This window comes from Taudactylus pleione, unplaced genomic scaffold, assembly GCF_031769625.1.
Source record: "Taudactylus pleione unplaced genomic scaffold, aTauple2 ptg000604l, whole genome shotgun sequence".
NCBI classification, from domain to species: Eukaryota; Metazoa; Chordata; class Amphibia; order Anura; family Myobatrachidae; genus Taudactylus; species Taudactylus pleione.
The window spans coordinates 360,512-383,244 of NW_028285006.1; the positions used below are offsets into that span (position 1 = coordinate 360,512).

The 22,733-nt window shown below is 44.7% G+C and overlaps 1 protein-coding gene across 5 annotated transcripts in view; it reads left to right on the forward strand.

Annotated features, from left to right (window-relative positions):
• Positions 1-4,424: 4,424 nt before the first annotated feature.
• TMEM51 (transmembrane protein 51) overlaps positions 4,425-22,733 on the forward strand; it is a 111,808-nt gene continuing 93,499 nt past the window's right edge. For 3 of the 5 annotated variants that reach the window (XM_088453957.1, XM_088453956.1, XM_088453961.1), the window contains exon 1: positions 4,425-4,544. The gene's annotated coding sequence lies outside the window, so the exon portion shown is untranslated. Of the gene's footprint in view, positions 4,545-4,608; positions 4,628-4,668; positions 4,720-22,733 lie in introns of those variants that run through there. The other 2 variants (XM_088453960.1, XM_088453958.1) reach the window with 2 other exon arrangements.

Sequence of the window (22,733 nt, forward strand, 5' to 3'; positions counted from 1 at the left end):
TGGCACTGAGGTTCCCTGAGATATGGTGGGAATCACTTGCCATCCCTGTCTCCTCCAAAGCAGGGCACTATATAAGCAAATGCCAATAAATAATAGGGCACTTGTGAAGCAGTGACGTGTGGTAGCGTCTTTTGCTGTGGTCACGCCTGCAACTTTATGCTAATGCTTGTATCGGCCCTTCCCCTGGCGTACAATCATGTGTCTAGGGGGCTTATTCATCATCACTTAATTTTCACAAAAGCAGGTGAAAAAAATGCACATTTTCAAGTGCAATTGTAAAAATTAAGTTATCGGTCCATTCATCAAGAAGGTATCACAGATATCTCCTATTTACCTTCCTCTTGCGGAATGGCCGCTGTCCCCATACACTAGTATGGGGACAGAATTCATCAAGCTCCAAAAATATAATATTTTCGGAGCTTGACTGCGGGAGCATTCACCATCTTCAGAGATGCCCACTTAGTTAGTCTTTAGATGTATTAATGTGGCTTGGTGTCTCTAGACGCTACCACTCAAAGGCACCATCGAAACTAGCACCTGTCCCTTGCTAGGTGCATATTCTCCATCAGAATATGGCCTCTGATGTAAGTGATTACGTTTCTGAGTTTGCAACCATTTATGCGCCATGCCCGCGACACTCAAATAACATGCCCATAAGATGGACCATTTCCGTGTGTCTGAATAGCCAACCCCTAGTCACTACCCAGCACATTTTAAACATTTTTTTGAGAACCTGCATCTGAATCGCTGCTGCACCTCTGTACATACATAACATGAGATGCATGCATTGTGCGACTTTTTGGCTACTTAGATGCATGCGAATTTGAAAAAAATTGACCATTTTCCTGAATATTGGTATTGAGTCAGCTTCAGAATCAGACCCTAAGGGGCAGATTCAATTAGCCGCGAGATTTACCTTGTGACTAATTACCGGCCTAAATTCCCGTGGCGTGGGGAAAAGCTATTCAATTAAATAGCCTTTTTCCCGCGCCGTAAAATCGGGACTTGCGTGCGGAAACACACCGATTCCATGTAAACTGCGAAATCAATGTGTTTTTTCCTCGCGCGAGAGGTCGATTTGGTCATTTGGACACGGATTTTACCTCGCACCTACATGAGGTGCAAGCTAAAAGTCAGACAGCGGGGACTCACGCGTGAGGAATCCCCGCTAATTGAATAGGTCCAGCGCGGCAGTTAGACGCAGCGTAAATCCAGCGGCTAATTGAATCTGCCCTAAGTGGGGTGTTATGTGTGTGGTACCATAGACTTGTGTGTTGATTTGCATTTAGGAGTGCTTTAATTCACTTTCACGTTTGGAGATAATGCTTTTTAAACAGAAGTGACAAGATCCATGGAGAGTCAATCTCATTGTCTTGTTAGTGGGCCTGATTCAGAGATGAACGCAGTTTTGATGTTCCCACAGTTGAGCGATTTTTCAGAAAATTCCTGGATACCCTTACTGTGCACGTGCGAATACAAGTCTTATGGCATTTGTAACTGTGCACGGAATAGCCAACACTTGAGTAGTGATTTGCGATCCCCGGGTGTTTCAAGGTTGAGACTGGGAAGTGACCTGAAGTGAACGCAAAAAGGGGCTGTTGTATGGGCGTGTTATGGGAGTGTCATGGGCGTGTCTGGGAATGCTACTGTGTTCCCGATTGCAAATTCAATGCTTCAAAGTGCATGTTTACTTGGATTTGAGGAGAGTAGCTACAGTAGACCATAGGCTATTGCAAATGTCAATAGTGCGACCAATGTTCTGTCGTTGTTGGAGTGTTTACAATCTTTATTGCAATTGCACAGACCAAAGAGCCTGAAATTGGGCGTCTCACTGCTTGTACGCTCCATTGCATGGTGGAGCACAAAGGGAAGGCTGAGATTAGCATTTGTATGTTCCCACAACCGCTATTGAGGGACCGACTGTAACAGCGGCTGAATTACCAACCAATTCTGGATCAGGTCCAGTTTCAGAATATTTGGAAACTGATAGTGGTCTATCAGCACATATATTAGGGAATTCCATTCTGCTTTCCACATAAATCACAAAGCAGCCCTGTGTTTAGGGCAGTGATTTCTACCATATGAATAGAAAGAGATTTAACTGGCAGGATTTCCACTGACATTTAGGAACAATTTGGAGGAACCACATGTGGTGGCCAGACCTTACATTTAACTCCTTCAGTTATAAATCATTGGGCAAGATATGAACCATTTAAAGAGGAACCAAATCCACAAATGAAAAACATTATTTGACAACATCTCTCTTTAGGAAAGTACCTAGAGTAGGCTACCTCAAATGTCAATGATGCGACCGATATTGCATCGATGTTGGAATGTTTACAAACTCAATAGCAAATGCACAGACCACGCATCCTGATAGTGGGCGTCTTACCTCTCATACACTCCATCGCACAGGGGAACTCAAAGGGAAGGCTAAGATTTAGCATTTGCATATGCCCGGCCGCAACCGCTGTTGAGAGAGCGGCTGTGACTGTAGCTGCATTACTAACCATCTCTGAATCAGGCCCTATGTATGATATATTGTGTGTTCTCAATTGTTAGGAAAATCAGAAGGTCAGTCGGCAGTTAAATGGTTCATGTGTGTACCCCACATAAGACTCATAGGGGTCTATGTATTAAGCCTTGGAGAGAGATAAAGTGGATGGACCAATCAGCTCCTGTCATATTTCATACAGGGCCTCATTTATCAACACGTGGTATTTTTGTTATCACTTGCTACTAACCAATCAGCTCCTAGCTGTCTTATGTTTAACAAATGACAGTAGGTAGCTGACTGGTTGGAGCACCATTTAAGATTAGTAACGAATGATAACAAAAATATCACTCGATGATAAATGTTGCCCACAGCTTGTAAAGTGACAGGTAGGAGCTGATTGGTTGGTACTATCTCCCATCCACTTTATCTCTATCCAAGGCTTAGTACATATACTCCAGCCACTGGTCTGTCCTATCCCTCCCAGTTGCTGGCAGCGAAAAAAAAGTACAGTACATTTATTACATAAGACTATTAGGATGTTAGGGTGAGGTGAAGACTTAGGGCCTGATTCAGAGGTGGACGTATATCCCGATTCTGTATGCTGAGGTTCTGCGAAAATATGCAAATAACGCAATCGCTGTGATTGGTACAGAGACGCCCATCGGCTGCGTCTCTGATCCACTGTTTACGAATAAAGACACACCATCGATCCTCCGATTAACCCTATGATTGCTCAGAATGTCCGTTGCAAGTCAGCCGCTGGAGCCATTTTAACTGCGTATGTAGTTTCAGGCTGAGCCACCCTCCCAAAATGGTCGCAGCATGCTTGTGTTTGACCTGTCACCCCCCGTTACTTACCAAAAATGCTCACTGATATCTTTAGCAGTTGGCTCAAAACTAACACTCGATGTGTCATTCACAGACATATCAGGTCAGCCCTGCAGCACACCCGATGCATCATGCACATATATTGGTGTTTCTGCATGAGTGTACAGGCGACCCAACGACAGCTCGCACACTGGCTGCAGGGACCGCCGACACTGACATCACAACTGGACAAGCAAATTTTATGCCCACCCAGTTGTGATGTGTGGCCAGGCATATTGAGCTGCTGACTGGTAAGTGTGTATAGCTTACCAAATCGGCTGTGCGGTCCGCTGCTCTGTTGATTAAGTGTGTACCCAGCCTTAAGAAATAAATCATTGGATTATTATGTTATGGAGAAAAGCTACATCATCAATAACAGCAGCTTTGGGCAAGTAAACTAAAAAAATTTAGACTTTTGTTTAAATGTTTTTATTTTTTTTGCACTGAAATAAGGAAGAACATTTAACAAGTAAATATAAAATATATGTTATTGTGAATAAAATAATAACACATCTGACTGTCTCTTTGAGTTACATTTTCTTTTTTTATTTTAGCACTTTTCATGCTTACACTATAGGTGACAAGTAATGTTTCCAGGAATGGCTATATCTGTTTGGAAAGCAGACATACTGTATTAGCCAGAAGTGTACTGTGATCTTCCGCAAGGTTCCAAATACATTTTATAGAGAATGATTGTTCTAGGTTAATTCTTCTTTTCTTATATAAAACATACATTCACAAAGTGAGATAAAGCCCAGTATCCAGCATTTAGATCTTTTTTGAAGGGATAGTACATAGGCATTAGATTATAATAAGTACAGACATGATTTTATTAAACTGCCATACTTGGTGAATCTAAATGACGGAAATGGAGAGTAAAATGAATAAGTAACTTGCTACTACTGATTTAACCTCTTCAAAGCCAAAATAATCTAAGCATTAATCCATGAAAAGAGTTAATTTGGTTGAATGAGTTGAGCTTTAGGACCTGAGAAGTGCTGGTCGGTTCCCTCCCAGTTTCTGAGAGTGGGGGTGGGTGTGTACTCAGTCAGTGCACCTTCCCAGCGATCCTGTACTTTACTTTAACTTGCTGAATTAAGGACTTTTCCATGTACTTCCTGGTGATATAGGATTAGTACACAAGTTGGGGTCCTCGGGATGCTGCTCTGAACTGGAGGAGGTGAGTTGATGTATACTAGCAGGTATATACACAGGTAGAGGGATGATCACTGCCTAGATCTTTGTAAAAAAGGAATATACAGGGTGAGCTACCTCCTACAGAATGTCACTGACACACAGGGCAACAGCTTCCTACATGGAGAGGGGAGCAGACTAGTTCCTCATGCAACCTGAAGGTGGATTTATTTCATACTAAAATGTTTTAATAAACTCAATCCTAGGTATAGAGATGGTCACAAGTAAAGGGAAGTGAGTTATTATAATCTATGTATAGGCTCCAGGTCTGATTATACTATTTGTCTGGAGATTTTAGTTACCGGATTTCAGTATAGAATCGAGCATTAACTTGTAAGGAAAGACAAAGGCAGCACAGAATCAGCCATGTCCCTCCAACTTAGTTTTATTGCTATACAATACTTATTTGTGATAAATGTCTGTTGTGGTATGGTATGCTCTCTATCATGCTTTACTTGTTCTAGTGGTTAGTGTTGGGTTTATTGGTTATATTTGCAGCACAGGGGTTAGTATTGCTGTCTCACAGTGCTGGGCTCATGGGTTCTGTATCACCCAGTTAACTATGTGTGGGGTTTGTATGGGCTCCCCATTTTCATGTGGGTGTAAGATCATGCAAGTTGTGGCAACTGTCTGATTATGTTCAGTGATGTGTGTGTGTGTGTCTCAGTATTCACATCCTGGTCCACTTAAGTTTATGGGCAGGAGTCAAGAAGAATTCTTCCTTTTAATGTATGACTTCCAGAAATCACTGAGGGATGGCAGCAAAAAGAAGCAAAAAAGTAATAATAATTTAAAAAAATAAATAATGTGTGTGTGTATATATGTATATAATATATATATATATATATATTATAGTGTATCACTTGTGTTGTGACTCATTGGGCACGATTCTATTCAACGCAAAGTGAATAGTGCTGGGAATCAGCTCCCGGAGCTATTCCATTCATTTGCGCTGCTAAGCCCGACTAAGGATTTCTTCTTGCATCCCTCCGAGGATGTGAGCAGCAATTCAACAAAAGTCCAGGCGCGATGCTGTTTTCTGCCCATCTCGCCAGGAAGTTTAGTTGGAGAATGGCCTTTCTCGCGCCTAAACACCCTGTTTAAGGCGCGAGAACGTGCCTTCCCCGACCTAACTTCGCACAGCATTGAATAGCTCTGGGAGCTCATTCCCGGCGATATTCACTTCGCGTTTAATTGTATCGTGCCCATTGTGAGGGTGTTCTGTAATGAAAATCATAAATGTCTTCATAGATAACACAAGAAGATTAGCTCATCCCTTTGTTTCATACTAAAACATTGGCATTAACCCCTTTACTAGCAAAAGATTTACTTTTCTTTACTAAGCATCAGGTTCTAAAACCCGTCGCTTACGCGAAATTTAAAAGGGCAATGATTTTACTAGCAAAAAACAACGCCTAGTGAAAGCATTGTCCTTTTAAATTTCAGACCTAAACGTGATAGGAAGTGCCGGATTTGAATCCGACGCTTAGTAAATTAAACCCGGGTCTACGTCAGAAAAAGGATTCCAAATAGAATACCTTCCTTGTTAGAGGAATTGTTACCTTCTGAGGGGAGATGTACTAAGCTCTGAAAAGTGATAAACCACCAGCCACTCAGCTCCCATATTACAGGCTGTGTTTGAAAACTGACACTTGGGAGCTGAAGTACATCCCGCCATGCTTTGCATTCCTACTGATCGTATATGCACTAACATGTGCGATCAGTAGCGGAAAGGACAGCTCTTCCGATAAGAGCTGTCCTTTGCGATGTGCTTTTTGCCGTGGACTTCCGATTATGACCCGAGAGTCCATCTGCACATGCGCAGAGTGATGTGGCGGCCGCAGGGCATGTTGGGAGGGTTCTGATCATAGCAGCACGATGCGGTAGAAGTTCATAGGCTGGCGTTACCCTCCGCATCGAAGCCATGGCGGCCAGGTGTTGATACATATGGAAAATGCGGTAAAACCCTGAAAACAGGGTTTTTACCGCATTTTCCGTTTAGATCTTACACCCACCCTTGGTACTGGTATTTTACCTTCCTGGATTGTACTGTACATCCCTGCTGCAAGGAAGTCTGAAGGACAGTAGTGAAAGTAAGGTTAAGAAATTGGTAGCTGGTATGCTGTACTTACCCTACCACTTTAATGCTGCCATTAGCGAGCGAGTTACTATGTTCGGTGGTGAGATGGACCCTGACTCCTGAGCCAGCATGTGAGTGAGTGGGGGTAGCCCAGCATCTCCCGGAGCGCTGGGCATGCTCCCCCAGTGGTGAGAAAGGCATATTGAGACGACTTGGGGCCACACCCATTTTTGCCAGCACAGAGGGGTTTATTTAACCCAGCACAGACTGTGTAACGGTTAGTGTTACTGCCTCACAGCACTGAGGTCATGGGTTCAATTCCCACTACGGCCCTAACTGTGCAGAATTTGTATATTCTCCCTGTGCTTGCGTGGGTTTCCCAGGGTACTCCGGTTTCCTCCCACACTCCAAAAATATGCTGGTAGGTTAATTGGCTCCCCACAAAATTGACCATAGTGTGTATGTTTGCGAGCATGTGGTAGGGAATATAGATTGTAAGCTCCACTGGGGCAGGGACAGATGTGAATGGTAAGATATTCTCTGTATAGCACTGCGGAATATGTGTGTGCTATATAAATAACTGATAATAAATACATTTAACAAACGAAGGAGATAAAGTGGACAGAGATAAAGTACCAGCCAACCTGCTCCTAACTGTAATTTCTCAAGCACAGCCTGTAACATGGCAGTTAGGAGCTGATTGGCTGGTAATTTATCTCCGTTCACTTTATCTCCATCCAAGGCTTAGAAACAAGAAGCCCCAGAATACCTGTATAAAAATGTATCTTCTTGTGCCACTGCCGAATGTTTAGTAAACATTTCAGAGCCCATGTACAAGTTGTCAAAATAGTTATCTGATGTAGGACACCCCCTTATATCTAGATGTAGCTGTACAACACTTTCAGAAATGACTATTCACACTTTTACATTACATACGCCATTAGCCAGAGATTACAGACAAATTCTAGAATGCTGGGTAGGAGAGATCTTTTCTCTCACACTACTTTATCAGTAGTTATAACAATGCACTCTGGGCCTGATTCAGACACGCTCGCAAGCGGGTCGATGGTGGCTCAGTGCGCACGCGCGACCCCTGGAGCGAGCGTAAAAAGCACTCGCTCTGTGGCTCACTACAAAAGGGGCGGCTGTCGATGTTGATCGACAGCTCGCCCCGTTTTGAGGGGGTGGCTTCACAAACGGAGGCGTTCCCAAGCGAACGCCTGCCGTTTGTGGGCGGCCCCACTGACATCACCAGTGATGTCAGTGAGAGAGCTTCCGGCTCTATTAGAGCCAGAAGCTCTCTGGGGCTTGCGGCAACGAGACCCTACCACGAGGGTCTCTTCGCAAGACCGATGGTCGCGATGGTCTTGACCATCGCGACCATCATCCTGGACGCTCGCAATAGCTGTGGGTGGTCACCCACAGCTATGCGAGCGGCCAGGAGGCCGCTCCAAAATAAAAATGCCCTGATTCAGAGCGTCCGGCTCTGAATCAGGGCCTCTGTGTACACTGTCTGGCCTTATTCAGAGGTGCACGCTAATGCAGCCACAACTGCATCTTTATGCTAATGTCGCAGCTGATGGGATTCATACAGAAACGCTCACCAGCTGTGTGTTAATCCGCCGCTGTATGCTTTAAGACTCGCTATTGGCTGCACATCGGTTGCACCGTCAAATGTTGCACCAGACAAAATCAGTGCAACTTCTGCAAAAGACGCTGTTGCTGACCACGGCACTAATGCATTTGGCTAGCCACCCCCTGGTACCACCCAGAAACGCCCGCTGAGATTACCTTCCTTTGTGTCCAAATTTGATCTTTTACTTTCGGAAATAACGTGTTGTGACTGACGAATGCGCAGACTGAAAACAGCGGCTGCTGGCGTGCGGCATCGTCCTCGTGTACCTTTTAATCTAGCCCACTATTTTACAGATATTAATTCCCTTCTCAGTTCTTATATTTGAATGAGGAAAGAAAATCATACTGCTCACTTTCGGAATAGATTGTGCTGTAAGAGATCTTCTATTGCAGATTTAAATATAAAGCAGCAATCCCCCATTATACTGATGGTGGGGATGGGGAATCAGGAATATTCAACATGTTGGAAAATGTTGATTTCCCTGATCCCGACCCAAAAATGGGCGAAATTGGCGAGTCGGGGATATTTCTACATGTTAAATTTCCCCAAACTGTGACGGATCGCTAACGAACGATGGCCGCAGATGTATGGGCCCCTTAACTGTGCTGGAAATTAATATTGCACATATCTAACCTTCAATTGCCTTATGTATTAAAGTTACTCTTGTAAGAAGATTTAAATACGTGAAGAGAAAAAAGGGGGTGAATACTTTTTATAACTTCTGCATACTAAATTTCTGAAAAATATCATAAAGATATTTTTTAAATAAATTTGGGATTATATGGATAAGATATTCCCTATACATATCAGACAGTATTGATGTCCCTACTGAGTGTGCCTAAATCATAAGAACATTTAATAACATAACCTAATACTTTGTGATCATCTTCTGTTCATAAGATGTCAGTCTAGTTTTAAAGTCACTATAATTAAGATATTGATATTTGTAAATGTCTTGACAAGTATTTTAAAGTAATTTGGGTGTACCTTTTTTTTTATAGCTGATCTGATTTCAAATATTATATTTTAGATTTGGATCACCTCTCAAAGTGGCCCAACCACTGTGTGGAGCCGTTGGGTGCACCTATCAGCTTTTGTAATTCTGGGGTACCTTAGTGGAAATTGCCGCTTCTCAAATTTTGAAAAGAAAAGCAAAACTTGTTTCTCTTAATTGATAAAGGTTTTATCCCTGCCTGAAATGCATGCTGCACCACATCGGGGTTGTCATCTTTTGGACAATACCTGACATGCTTGCCCAAAGCTGGAAGTCGAATCGCAGCCAAACCTGCCAATAGCTTCGGCAGTGAGAATACAGCTAAGCAGTGTATTGCAATCCACCCTCTAATAGATATCTGTTAAAGAAGCTAAATCCTTCAATCCTGTGGACTGGGGCAAAACACAAAACCCAGCTTCCAATAAAAGGCAATCCCAGGGGAGCCTCCTATTTACTGTACAAGGGATCAGGTTTTATAATGAATGATTTGTCCAAAAGTGGACTGCCCCTTTTATTCAGTTGTTTCAGTTTAAGAAATGAATGAGCTACACCCCATTTTCGCTCCTATCAAAGCTTTCCCCATGTTTTTGATTTATAAATGTGCTCTGCTGTTAGACGTATTATTTAAGCAGCAACTACAGATGTACCATTGAGAAGTAAGCATGGTGACAGTGATTAGGATCGCATGCCACCTGTTTTAGGCTTGTGTTTCCTCCCTTATAACATGCCGCTAATTATAGTTGCCTACTGGACTCCCGGGGCAATTCTTCTTGAAGGCAGTTACTGACCTGCAAAGTGTCATAATGATGCAAATCGTGTCAAGTGATAAGACAATTTGTTGGGATCCGGTCAAAATCCTGACAGTCTGGATGCCGGCGCCAGACTCCCAATACCTGTCAGAATTCCGGCGCCAGCATCTTGACCGCCGGCATCCCAAAGGTAAGTAGTGGAATTAGTGGGAGGGTTAGGTTTAGGCACAAGGGTGGGGTAGGGAGAGGGAGGAGGGTTAGGATACTGACCAACAAGTGTCCGTATCCTAACACTGTCGGGATGCCGGGTTGGGATTGTGACCGCCGGGAACCAGGGTGCTGGTGTCCCTTACCCACCCCATAGGAACTATGTCCTATGCCTTCAGTCTTAAAGATCTACTATTTACTGTACCCACTCTATGGTCCTGGCCAAAGCTGCGTGAATTGCAATCAAGGCACTATCTGGAACCAAGGATAATGAACTGTTGTCCCAGGAGTCCAGTAAGACTGATATTTGTGAGTGAGACATTGCTGGATTGTAGGCAAATATGGTCACTTCATTAGCGCACCTCCTAACTTCTCAACCTCCAACACAGTATTGTGCAACTTACATCTTTAAAGTGCATGATGATACAAATTGGGTTGGCTACGGGATGCCGGTGCTCGGGATCCCGACAGGGTTTGGATACTGACACTTGTCGGTCAGTACCCTAGCCCTCCTCCTCTCCCTAACTTCAACCCTGCCTCCTTGGTGCCTAAACCTAACCTTCCCCTCCCCCCTTGTGCCTAACCCTCTTTCCTAACCCCAGTCTTACCGTTGAGATGCCGGCGCCGGAATTCTGATGTGTCGGGATTCTGGCGCCGGCATTCTAAGTGCTGGCATCTCAACTGTCAGGGTTTTGACCGCATCCCAGCTCCTATGGCCATGGCATTCTAAAGCTGCTCTTCATCAACTGCCTTGCATTCACTGGCTGCATGAGACTCTACCAATCGGAGATATGCTCTTTATATTCAGGCTTCCACATTACACCGCTATATAACAACCATTTGAAACCGGAGCATTGAAATAACAAAAACCTTTCCAAATGTAAAGGCTACCAATAACCATCACAAATGTTTGTAGACATCCCTGTACCTTGAACATTGTATTTACATTTGCTCTGCAGCTTGGTGCAAACTGTTAGGTTTTTCACCATTTTTGTATTTTTGCTGACAGCAGCGTTCTCAAAGACTATTAAGGTCAAATGTCATCTGCCAAGCATGAACAATAATCTTCCAGGTTGTCATATGTTCTAGTCTTCTATTCTGAACACAACTAGTGTGACTTTTACATATACAATAATCACAAGGTTTTTTTTTCCCACACCACCTTATAGTTTAAGCACAATGGATGTGCATGAAGTTTTTTTATTTTTTGGGTGCTTTTCTGTTCTCTGTTTAGTTTTCTTTCCACGTTAGCGTATATATTCCAAATGTGTATCTTAAACTGAGGTAGCCTGCTTCTTGGCGATAGTCCTGAATAGAGATATTAGATATTGAGTCAGCTCAGTGTGAATATAATCTATTAGAGTTTGGCATTTTAGAAGATTCTAATTTGCAAGTGGCTGCATTACAGTGGCAAATACAATGTTCTAAAAAAAAATGTAATTGTAATGTTTTTCTCTCTCATTTGAAATCACTGTGTGCAGGCTCATGTGGGCCATACATCTAACGGACAATCCTCATGCCGATCCAAACGGCGGTTTCTCTGGGGAAAATTCTCCATGTTAAAAATTCCCAACTCTGATTCTGATAATTTTTGGTTTGGAATTGGCGAATTGGGATTGTGCAACATCTTGTATTTTGCTGATCACTCGATCCTCTCACCAACAGAACCTGGGGCATTGCCCCAATTAATTGCTGATGTATGGCTAGCATTAGGCTACCTCTGCTATAGAAACACTGTCATTAAAATATTAATACAGCTGTGTGATTGCGGCATAGTGAAAAGGAGAATGCAGTTCCCTAATGGAGATAAAGGTACACTTAAAAGAAAAAAAAAAAAAACTTTGTACACAAAATACAGTCCATACACCATAGGTAAGAGCTATTCTATCTTTGAATTAATATTACTCATGTAAACCCTATACCATAAATAAAAAGTCTGTGCATTGTTAACTCTGCTGTAACGGTTTTATAAATGCTACCAAATATGTCCTGGTCCATTTTAATCCACGTTGTTATATTTGTTTGCTGACCGTGTTATTTTATGGAGGCAGGTACAAGTGTGTCTATACATAAAGTGCTCCACTTCCCCTCAGTAAGCAGAAACTCTGTGTACTCAGGATTTTCAGCAAGTAGATGACAAATCATAACTGGTGAAAAGTGGTGATCAATCATCCATTTTCTGAAGATCTTGGATTAAATTTTAAGTGTGAGCGAAACGGTTGCTAGATGGATTAAAATGAGGTATTTTATTTGTGTTTACTTCTAGTCAATAGGAATTAAAAATATTAGTGTTAACTTTTCAGTTTTTTTTTTTCCTCATTTTTAATGCACTCGTACATGCTATGATTTGAATGGACATTTAGGAGTCAATCCTATTAGGTGCGATGATCTTGCGTGTGTGAGTCATCGCGGCAATGGCCGCACTTCACAGCACTCCAGATTTGCCTAATATTGCTCGTAGCCCCATAGGGCTCAGAGCAAAATTCTGAGAATCCAGGCTCTGGTCGGGTAGCGAAGGGTGCGAGATGCGGTGCCATTGCCGGCGTTTAAACGCCCTTCGCACCTAATTGGATTGACCCCTTAGTGCGGGATGTATCATGCATCATGTTTTGAATGCGATACATCCCCACACTTACTGCATGCAGCATAGGACAGCTCTTACGATAAGTGCTGTCCTTTGCAGTGTGAGCACTACCTAGTTTATGACCCGGGAGTCCTTCTGCACAAGCTGTGGGGGACACTGGGTGGGATCCTATTGGATCTCTTTCTAGGACTTCTCCGAAAATAAGCCTGTAGGCTTCTATTAGGCAATGCCATCTATAGATGACGTTGTCTGTCAGATGCAAGCTCCGGAAAGTGTAGCATTGACCGCAATTTAGGGATAGTACATCCCGCTCTTGTGCCGTTTTAGGCCCAACAGCTACTGTCTGGTATTTTGCTAGCAGATTTCACATAGTATTTGCAGTTGAACGATCAGTGTATGTAGTCATCATCTGGCTGAGCTACTATAAGTCCATCAGATCCATGCAAGCACTGAACTTGGTGTAAAAAATAGCTGTGGCCGCTGCATCGTAGCTCTTCTTAGACTCCGTTGCATACAGATATACAAGTGTCACTTATCAAATTAATCAGTGCAGTCTCGTGAAGCGGTTTTGTCACATCACATTGCGACGAAGATGCACAGTCAAGCAAAAAAAGATGCTTGGCGCAAGCGGAGTCACGCTGGACCTGGTGTGCTAAGGAGGGCCTGCAGCAATAGTGTATGAGGCCGCGTCTGTGTGACTGTGAGGGCCAGAAATTGGAATCTCCCTTATAGAAAGCAACAACAACAATAAGGCCAATATACACAGAAAGTACAGAGCACAGAAGAAGCAATAGTAGTTCCAAATATTTTAAAGAGTAATGCCGGCCATACACGGAACACGATTATCGTTCATATCCAGCCGATGCACTATATTAGTGTATGCGCTGGAGAACGTGCTCATACATCGTGCTTAGGGTCAGGCAATGATCGTCGCTTCGCTCAACCCGCCCCCTCCCCCTGTCTAAGTAAGTCAGTGTTTAGTATTTGGGTTATATAAAAGGCTTTGTACTATTACACTGAATAATATGAAATTAATACCTGTAGTTCTACATCTCCACCATGATTGTTTACTCTTTTGTAGTAGATTGCTTCTGTAGCTGAGCAGGCAGATTGTGAGTGACCGCTTAATAGACTTGGCTTTCGTCATTCATACCCGGGGGGGGCACATTGGGATGGCACAGTCACATGGGATGCGACAGTGTCAGGAAAGTGGTTAAAGACGTCTATATTCATTAAAAAAAAATAAAAATAATTTTTCCTGACTATGGAAATAAACCCAAATGTGCTAAAATTAAGTGCAATATATAGTGCATTGTTTTCAGATCTGTTGTCGTGCTGCTAAATGAGGCAAGAATTAAAGCGAGATGATTGAAACCTTTTGCACATTAATATAATTAAAAAAATAAAAATGAAGTCCAGAGTAATGAAGTGCAGTATAAGGAAGCTGAGCGCATGGTTAATGCAATTGTACTGTTACACAAGACAACTGTACTTCCTCTATGGTCCCTGCAATCATCCACTCAGATCTTTCTCCCTTCTGAAGTGCTGTAAAATCATTAGTGACCCCCACAGTTACTCCCTTGTCTGTAAGAAAAGGACTACAGAATATCTATGAATGGAAAGGGTCATGCCATGGTAACTCACGACACAAAGTGACATGGCAAATAATTAGCAATTCCTGTATACAGGTTTTTTAAAGCATGGCCTATCTTATTTTCTCAGTAAACAAAATAAATTTTGCACAAATTGCTTTTGCTGTTGATAGCCATGCATATACTTGCTATGTCACTTTGTAACATGAGTTATCATGGAATGACTCGAAAGATGACAAACCATACTGAATGGGAGAGTGTGTGGTTGGGGTGGGGGGGGAGGTGGGTCATAGTTTAGCCCAGTTTTCCTAACCTGAATACTATAACATTTCGAGGCTGAACACACAATATCATGGGGGTGATTCTAAGCGTCTTCATGGTAATGCCATGGCTGATAGGTGGTCTACTGAATGCCCACTGGCTGTGGCGCTTTTTTTTGCTGATGCACTATCGCCGCAACATCGGACCTTGCATCTGCCTATGACAGGCGCAGAATGTCCGACTGGCAATGGCCTCTGGTGTCAGTGCAACTGCAACTTAAGATGCAATCGCTGACAACTACAAGCCCGCGACTATTAGCCAACCCCCAGTTACCACCCAGCAACAACCCATCAAAATTAGATTAATCTCCATGTATTTTGATCTGTGTCTATGTACCGCAACAATCGAGGCTCTTGCACAGAGGGAAGACTGGCCACTGCGCCGGATGCTTTCCCCATGTCCACCTCTGACTCAACCCCCAATGTGTTGTCAGTTTGGCCAAAGGTTTACTGTATTTGTGAAGCCATGCACCTATATCTTGGTGACTCAGAATACGTCCAAACTTTACACATCCTCAGAGCGGAAATATTAATATAAACAACTGCCTTAATATAACCAAATAGCCCATCATAGACATACTTAATATGTTTAAGACTGAGCTGATCATTTTCCCACCCTCCCAAATAACTTCACTTCCCACAATTTCTTTATTAGTTGATGGCACAACCGTCTCCTCTATCCAAAGCCGGATTTAGACCTCATGGGGCCCTAGGCTAGATACCAGTCTGGGGCCCCCCTCCCTCAAACAATCCATAACACTATATGTGAGTTCCTGATTCATGCCCCTTACATATTTTTTTTTGTTTTTCCTCCTTATATTCAACTATTCAAAGCTTTTTAATGAAAATATTCCCACTGTATACAAAGGGCAACATACAGAGACATTAGTTGCGGTAACCATTGTCCCTGTGAGATATATCCCCGGCAAATTGTAGAAGTCTTTCACAAAAGTGAAAGACTTCTCCCGGAGAAGCTGGCACTGCGCATGCACACAGTGTCAGTTTCCAAAGCCTTCTGGGGGCTGCGGGGGAGAGATCTAAAGCTGTCCTGTCCCTAGAGCCTCCATAGGCTTACAGTAGCTTACACCATCTGAAGATGGTGTAAACTACTAGGACTAAACTCCGAAAAGCTTTGCTTTTTGGAGTTTAGTACATAGGGGTCAGATTGTAGTCCCACTTGATAATAAAGGGGACTGCAATTCTGCAGCGCTAATTAGCACTTTGCGGGAGATTTCTGTGAGATGTCCTGCATTGTGATTTATTACATATACTATACTATACATGACTGGAGGGAGTGGCGGTAGGAGGAAGGGGGCACTGGCGGTGTGAAGTGGTGAAAAAAAAAAGGGCGGTTTGGGGTGTGAAGTGATGACAGGGGCTGTATGTAGAGGAAAGTGAAGGGGGCAAAATATGAAGGAGGCTGGGCCAGAGGAAGGTGATGGGGGCTGGGGCAGAAGGTGACAGGGGCTGGAAGCAGAGGAAGGTGAAGGGGGCAGAGGAAGATGAGGGAGGCTGAGGGCAGAAGAAGGTGATGGGGCAGAAGGTGACAGAGGCTGGAAGCAGATGGTTCCTGGTGACGGAGAAAGGTGAAGGAGGCTGGGGGCAAAGGATGGTGATGGGGGTTGGGTAGAAGGTGGCAGGGGCTGGAAGCAGAGGAAGGTGCCAGGAGATGGTGGAAGGTGTTACGTATGTGTGTGTGTGTATATATATATATATATATATATATATATATATGTACAAAAAAGACAGCACTCCACCTCACTTGAATACTATACTGATATCCTAGGTATCCCGCAAAAAGGATCCAAAATACAGCAACTGGAAGGCGGCACTCGGGAAACATCAATCAGTTTAAACTGCCTGTGTTCGATTGATGTTTTCCGAGCGCCGCCTTCCAGTTGCTATATTTATATAGATATATATAATCACCTACTGACATAGTAAAAACTGTGCATATATCACAGTAGGTGTCACTAGGGCAAGTTACACATATCATATACACACTATAAATATACTATATATTTATAGTGTATTTATGATATGAATATGTGTATCTTGCCCTAGTGACACCTACTGTGATATATGCACCTTTGTTACAGTTTCTTGCAGCTCATTGCAAACTCGATAATTCCCTACCTGCCTAGCTGCTGTGCTTAGTACTGTAGTTCCTGGCCTGAGATCTTCCGTGCCTGTCCCTCTGTTCTGCGGCCTTGCTGGGTGCTGCTGATGATTGATGCTGCTGGTGGGCGGAGGGCCTGTCAGTGTGACCAAACATCCTGCTGGGGCGGGCCGCGGCCGGAGGTAGTCGCAGCACCTGGGACTGACCGGCGGGCCACAGAAGCGGTCCAGGTGACGTCGGAGACCCTTGTGTAATGTGCAGGCACACACACAGTCACTCTCCGAGAGAGCATTGTGCAGTGCACTGCAGACGGCGGCGCAGGACTCTCCAGGAGTGTAGGCGGGACCGCGTGACGTCATGCGGTACTTGCGCAGTGCTCCGCTGGGAGCACTTTTATCGGGCGGATTTCTTGGGGCAGAGGGGCCCGTCCACGGGCCCCTTGGGTCCCGCTGGGCCCTAAGCGAGCGCCTAGGTTGCCTAGTGGGAATTCCGGCCCTGCCTCTATCCCCAAAGTGCGCTGTCTTGGAGTTATTCTGGACTCCTCCCTCTTCTGGACTCCTCCCTCAAAATGGCAGTCCTGCCATTTTGATCTTAAAAATATTTCCAGGATCAGACCCTTTCTCACCCAGGATGCTACTAAAACCATCATCCACTCACTGAACATCACCAGATTGGACTACTGTAACCTTCTCCTATCTGGCCTCCTTGACTCCCACCTCTCACCACTCCAATCTGTACTCAATGTGGCTGCTCGTCTCATTTGCCTCCCCTACCCTACAAGCCCTCCACTGGCTCCCTTTCCTCTTCAGAACCCAATTCAAGGTTCTTACACTCACAAAGCCCTCACCCATTCGTTTCCCATTTACATCTTTGATCTCCTCCCCCTTCACACTCCCGCCCACTCTCTTCGCTCAACAAATGCATGCTGCTTCTCCTGCCATCTGATTATTTTCTCCCATTCCCACCTCCAAAATTTTGCCTGTGCTGCTCCCTACCTCTGGAACTCTCTCCCTCTCCCCATCAGACTCTCCACCTCTCTACAAATCTTCAAACTGTCTCTCAAGTCCCACTGCTTTATCAAAGCTTTCCAGATCTCATCCTAACTCGCTGCTACATGCTCCTTCCTCTCTTGTCTACCCGATCTGTGTCAAACCTGTTTGTCTGCCCCTCCACATTAGAATGTAAGCTCTCATAAGCAGGGCCCTTTATCCTCTTGTGCTTCTCCTTACTTATACTTTCATCTACTCCGTACTATCTACTAGGGCACTGAACATTTGCACTCTGTTGCTTATTTGAGTCTTATGAACGCTGATGCAGCAATGTATATAACTTTGTACTGCAGTGTATTGTACTGTAAGTCACTGGATTATGTTTCACTTATTTGTTTATGTACTATGTAAGATGCTGCAGTTCATGCAGTCCGTCCAGTGTTTATCTGTGGAGATTGCTGAGGACTGGTCAGATTGAGTTTTTCAGCAGTGAGCTATAGAATCAGTATCCTAGTGTCAAAAGGTATATACTGCAGCGCTGGCTCTGAATCAGGGCCGGTCTTTTTTTTTATTTTTTTAGAACTGCCTCCTGGCCGCTCGCATAGCTGTGGGTGACCACCCACAGCTATAGCGAGCGGCCAGGAAGATAGTCGCGATGGTCAAGACCATCGCGACCATCGGGCTTGCGACGAGGCACTTGTGGTAGGGTTTCGTTGCCGCAAGCACAAAGAGAGATTTCGGCTCTAACAGAGCCGAAATCTCTCCCACTGACATCACTCGTGATGTCAGTGGGGCCGCCCCCAAACGGGGGCGTTCACATGGGAACGCCTCCATTTGGGCAGCCACTCCCCCGGCCTGCCCACCAATGGGGCGTGCTGTCACTCAACATCGACAGCACGCCCCCTTTGTTGCGAGACCCGGAGCGACGGAGTGCCCGTCACTATCCGGGTCTCGCGCATGCACACTGGCCCACCATCGACCCGGTTGCGAGCACACAGCGCTTGCGACCGGGTCTGAATCAGGCCCAATGTTTGAAAGTGGATAATTTCTTTTAATGATTTGTTAAAGAAAGGGCCTCCTTTATAAAGTGCAAAATGGCCAAAGCGCAGTATGCAGAAAGGTTACTGCATTTGTAGGACCAGGATTGTTCACGAGTTGGTTGGAGTGAGGGAATTTTACTTGCAGTGTGTGCTGTAGGCACTCTTAGCACTGCATAAACAACCAGAGTGTTGAAATGAATGAGATGGTTTAGGGTCCCTTTTTTAGGAGGGATAAATGCATCCCATACTTTTGAAGGTGTGTATCTTGCGCTTCCAGAAGAGGGGTGGGATGTACTTGTCACAAGCCGCCGCACTTCCGATGCTGTGCAAATCGAACGCCGGGCCAGCGTTCGCTGAACCTCCACCTACCTGTCCATTCTGGGTTCGATCTGGATTGGCTCCTGCATCCATGTCCTTCTGCTGTGAACGCTGCTCCGATGCCGGTGATAGCATCTCACGTGTTTCCGTTTCTGGCAATGTGTCCTGTATCCAGTCCTCCTATCTTGTATACCTGCCGTTTGTTTCATCAGGGCAGCACGGTTCAATACTATATACCTGCCATTTGTGTCATCCAGGTGGCACAGGTTGCACTCCTGCGTCCTCAGTACACAAGCCAATGTACTCGCGCTTGTGTCAACCCGGCGGCTCAGGCCGCAATCCAGCGTCCTCAGTGCACAAGCCAGTGTACACGCGCTTGTGTCAACCCGGAGGCACAGGCCGCAATCCAGCATCTTCAGTGCACAAGCCAGTGTACTCGCGTTTGTGTCAACCTGGCGGCACAGGTCGCACTACAGCATCGGTGGCTTGTCAACTCTGCGACACTAGTCGCAACCCAGCATACTTCCTGCAGTCATCTGCTACAGCAGCCAGCCAAGGCACTTCCAGCCCCCAAGGCTGCTACCGGCCCAAAGGCCGCATCTTATCTTCAGGCCCACAGGCCACAGCCAGCCAAGGCTTTTCCAGCCCTGAAGGCTGCTACCGGCTCAAAGGCCGCATCTCACCCCACTGGTCCAGGCTTCATCTATTCTAACCATCTTAGCGGTTTACGCTGCTACATGGCCGCATTAAGCCAAGATTATACCGGCCCTCAAGGCGGTTGCGGGACAATACCCTACAAAGTCCTACCCCAGGCTTAACAGTACTAAGCATGGCATCCTAGCTGTGGTACATCCTGCCTCTTATCGCGTACATACCGGGGTTAATTACCCTAGTATGTACTAAGAAATGTGATTAAAATTGAAAAGAACCACTCTCCTGATAAGATCTGCCCTTTGCGATACCCTTGGATAGAGGGATTTCCGGGTTTAACACCCAGAAGTCCCCCCTGGCGTCCTTCAGCGCATGCGCAGAAGGACGCGCGTGCTGAGGGGACAGCTGGGATGGATCCGATTGGATCCCTCTCAGAGGGCATCCAGATAAGAAGCCCATAGGCTTCTATTGGGTTACCCACTGGGACGAAGCAGCTTGGGAAATGTGGTAAACCCCCCCAAAAACTGCATTTTCGGGGGTTTTACCACATTTTTCATCCTGCCCGAGATGTTTAGGTACATTTACCCAATGTAGCACACGTTTTTAAACTAGATATGTGCGCAGATCCCCGTGTTTTGGTTCCAAATCCTTTTGATTTGGGTTTGGCAAAACCACCCTCAAGTGTTTTGGATCTTTTTTTTTTTTTTTTTTTTTAAATTATTAAAACCCCTAAAATCATGTCATTTGGACCTGTTTTTTGTTCCAACAAACAATAACATTAATTTACAGTCAAATTTGACCACCTCGCGGCTCGCAATATTGTTTTCACTAATATTGGCCAAAAGCTGCAGCGTGAAGGCTAGCTAAACTAAGCGACAGAGCAGCGGCACAAAAACATGGAAGTTTAAAAGAATATAGCACATTTATGAAACATACTGGCACAAAGGATGGCAGTTTAATAAACTATACAACCCTATAGAATATTTTCAGTATAAAAGAACTAATAGCCTAAAATTAAAAAGCCTAGTAGAAAAAGACACTACATTATTAACTTAAATTTAAATGAATGTAAAAAAAAAAAAAAGTGCCCCTCCCCCATTTCAGTAACCAGCCCTGACCATCTGAGTCTGTGGGAAAAATATGGGATAGGGTTCCCCCTATTTCCCAATAAGCAGCAACGGGCTGAATCAGCCGGGGTGGTAACTCTTTATAAGGGTTCTCCTGCCATAACGTTAACTAGCCCCAAACTGGTCGGCCTAGCGCCAGAATCCCTCAAAAAATGGGATCCCACCTCCTGAGGGACAATGGCAAAACTTAAGAAACCTGATGGACTCGCTCTGTGCATTGTGTGCAGCAGAGCCACGACAAAAGCGACTGGTTACTGCCAGTCACGCTATAGGAATGAATGGTGAAGTACTGCTCCTACGCTCTCAGTCCCTCGAGAGGGCACAATTTTTTTTTTTTTCTTTTTTCATGGAGGAGGGTTGGCCACTTTGGGGCTGGTTGACGTTATGATAGGCAGACCCCATGCTTTGTCTCCCTGCTATAGTGTTACCCCCCCCCCCCTTCCTAGCTGGTGCTGCTTATTGGGGAAATAGGGGGAACCCCACGCTGTTTTTTTCCATACCAGACTAGGCCCGGAGGTCCTTGTTACTGATTATACAGATTATATCACAACAAAGGCTGAGCTGCTTCAGGGAGGAATCAAAAGTAGAAGAAATGACAGGGAGAGACTTAAATGCAATACGGAACACGCAAGATCTGTCATTTCCGGTAAAGTTGAGTTTTTCCTTGTTTTGAGAACTGAATTTCGGATCTTTCGGATTTCTGGAAACACCGAACCACTCCTCAGTGTGAGCTGAGGGCAACTGGGTGAGACATTAAGGGCTCTTGCACTGTGTATCGTGTGTATTTTTTTTAAATAACATACACCATTTTCATGCACAGATGGATGCTTGCACATTTTGTGGCAGACTTTAGGTGTGCATTAATATAAAACAGATTAATATACAAAACGCTATCACACTCGCTTATTCTAAATAAGAACCCTTCACTTACAAGCTTGTGTTTATAACCTCTAGTACAATGCCTGATGACACTGAAATGGAGGGGGGGGAATGAACTTGTACAGGTGCCTATTCACAGAGATGGATTTCACCAATTATTTATCTCTGTATTTTCTGTTACTGGAAATGAATAATTTAAACAATGTTCCATTCATTATCCCCAGCACCCCTTTACAAAACATGCCTTATTTAATTTAAACAGGCATACAGATGTAGCCAGCCTCATCGTTGCCACGAGGCGCATGTGCGCACGCATTGCGGCATAGTGCAGCAATCCCAAAGGCTGCAAGAGCTTGCAGCCGGCGATTACCTAATTGAAGTCTGTGGTATGAGCGTGCATGCGCACGCCATAGCCGTGGGCACGCTAGTCGCGCCATCCATGCAGCAATGCGCTCGCATCACTGCATAGATGAGCGCAGCTACATCTGTATATATGTTACACATACTGCGGCTGACTAATATGCAGCGGCGACCGTGTCTGTGTCTCTTTCTGGCCGCACACCTGCAACTTTATGCAAATGCTGATATAAGCCCTTCCCCTGGTGTACAGCTGTCTGAATGTGTAAGGACTGAGACTGCCACTTTGAGCATCTCCAGACACTGCAATCATGCGCGGTGCGTCTTTAGATGCCACCATCGTTCGCACCATAGACAGTTGAAGCAGCCCCATGCTAGGTGCAGATTCTGTGTCAGAGTATGGCTTCCAATGTGAGCGATTGTGTGTCTGAGTTTGCTACCACTACAGCGACACGCCTTAATATGGCTTAGCCACCTCCCTGTCACTGCCGAGGAATGCCCAATGCATTTTCAAAGCATTTCTGAGATGCTAC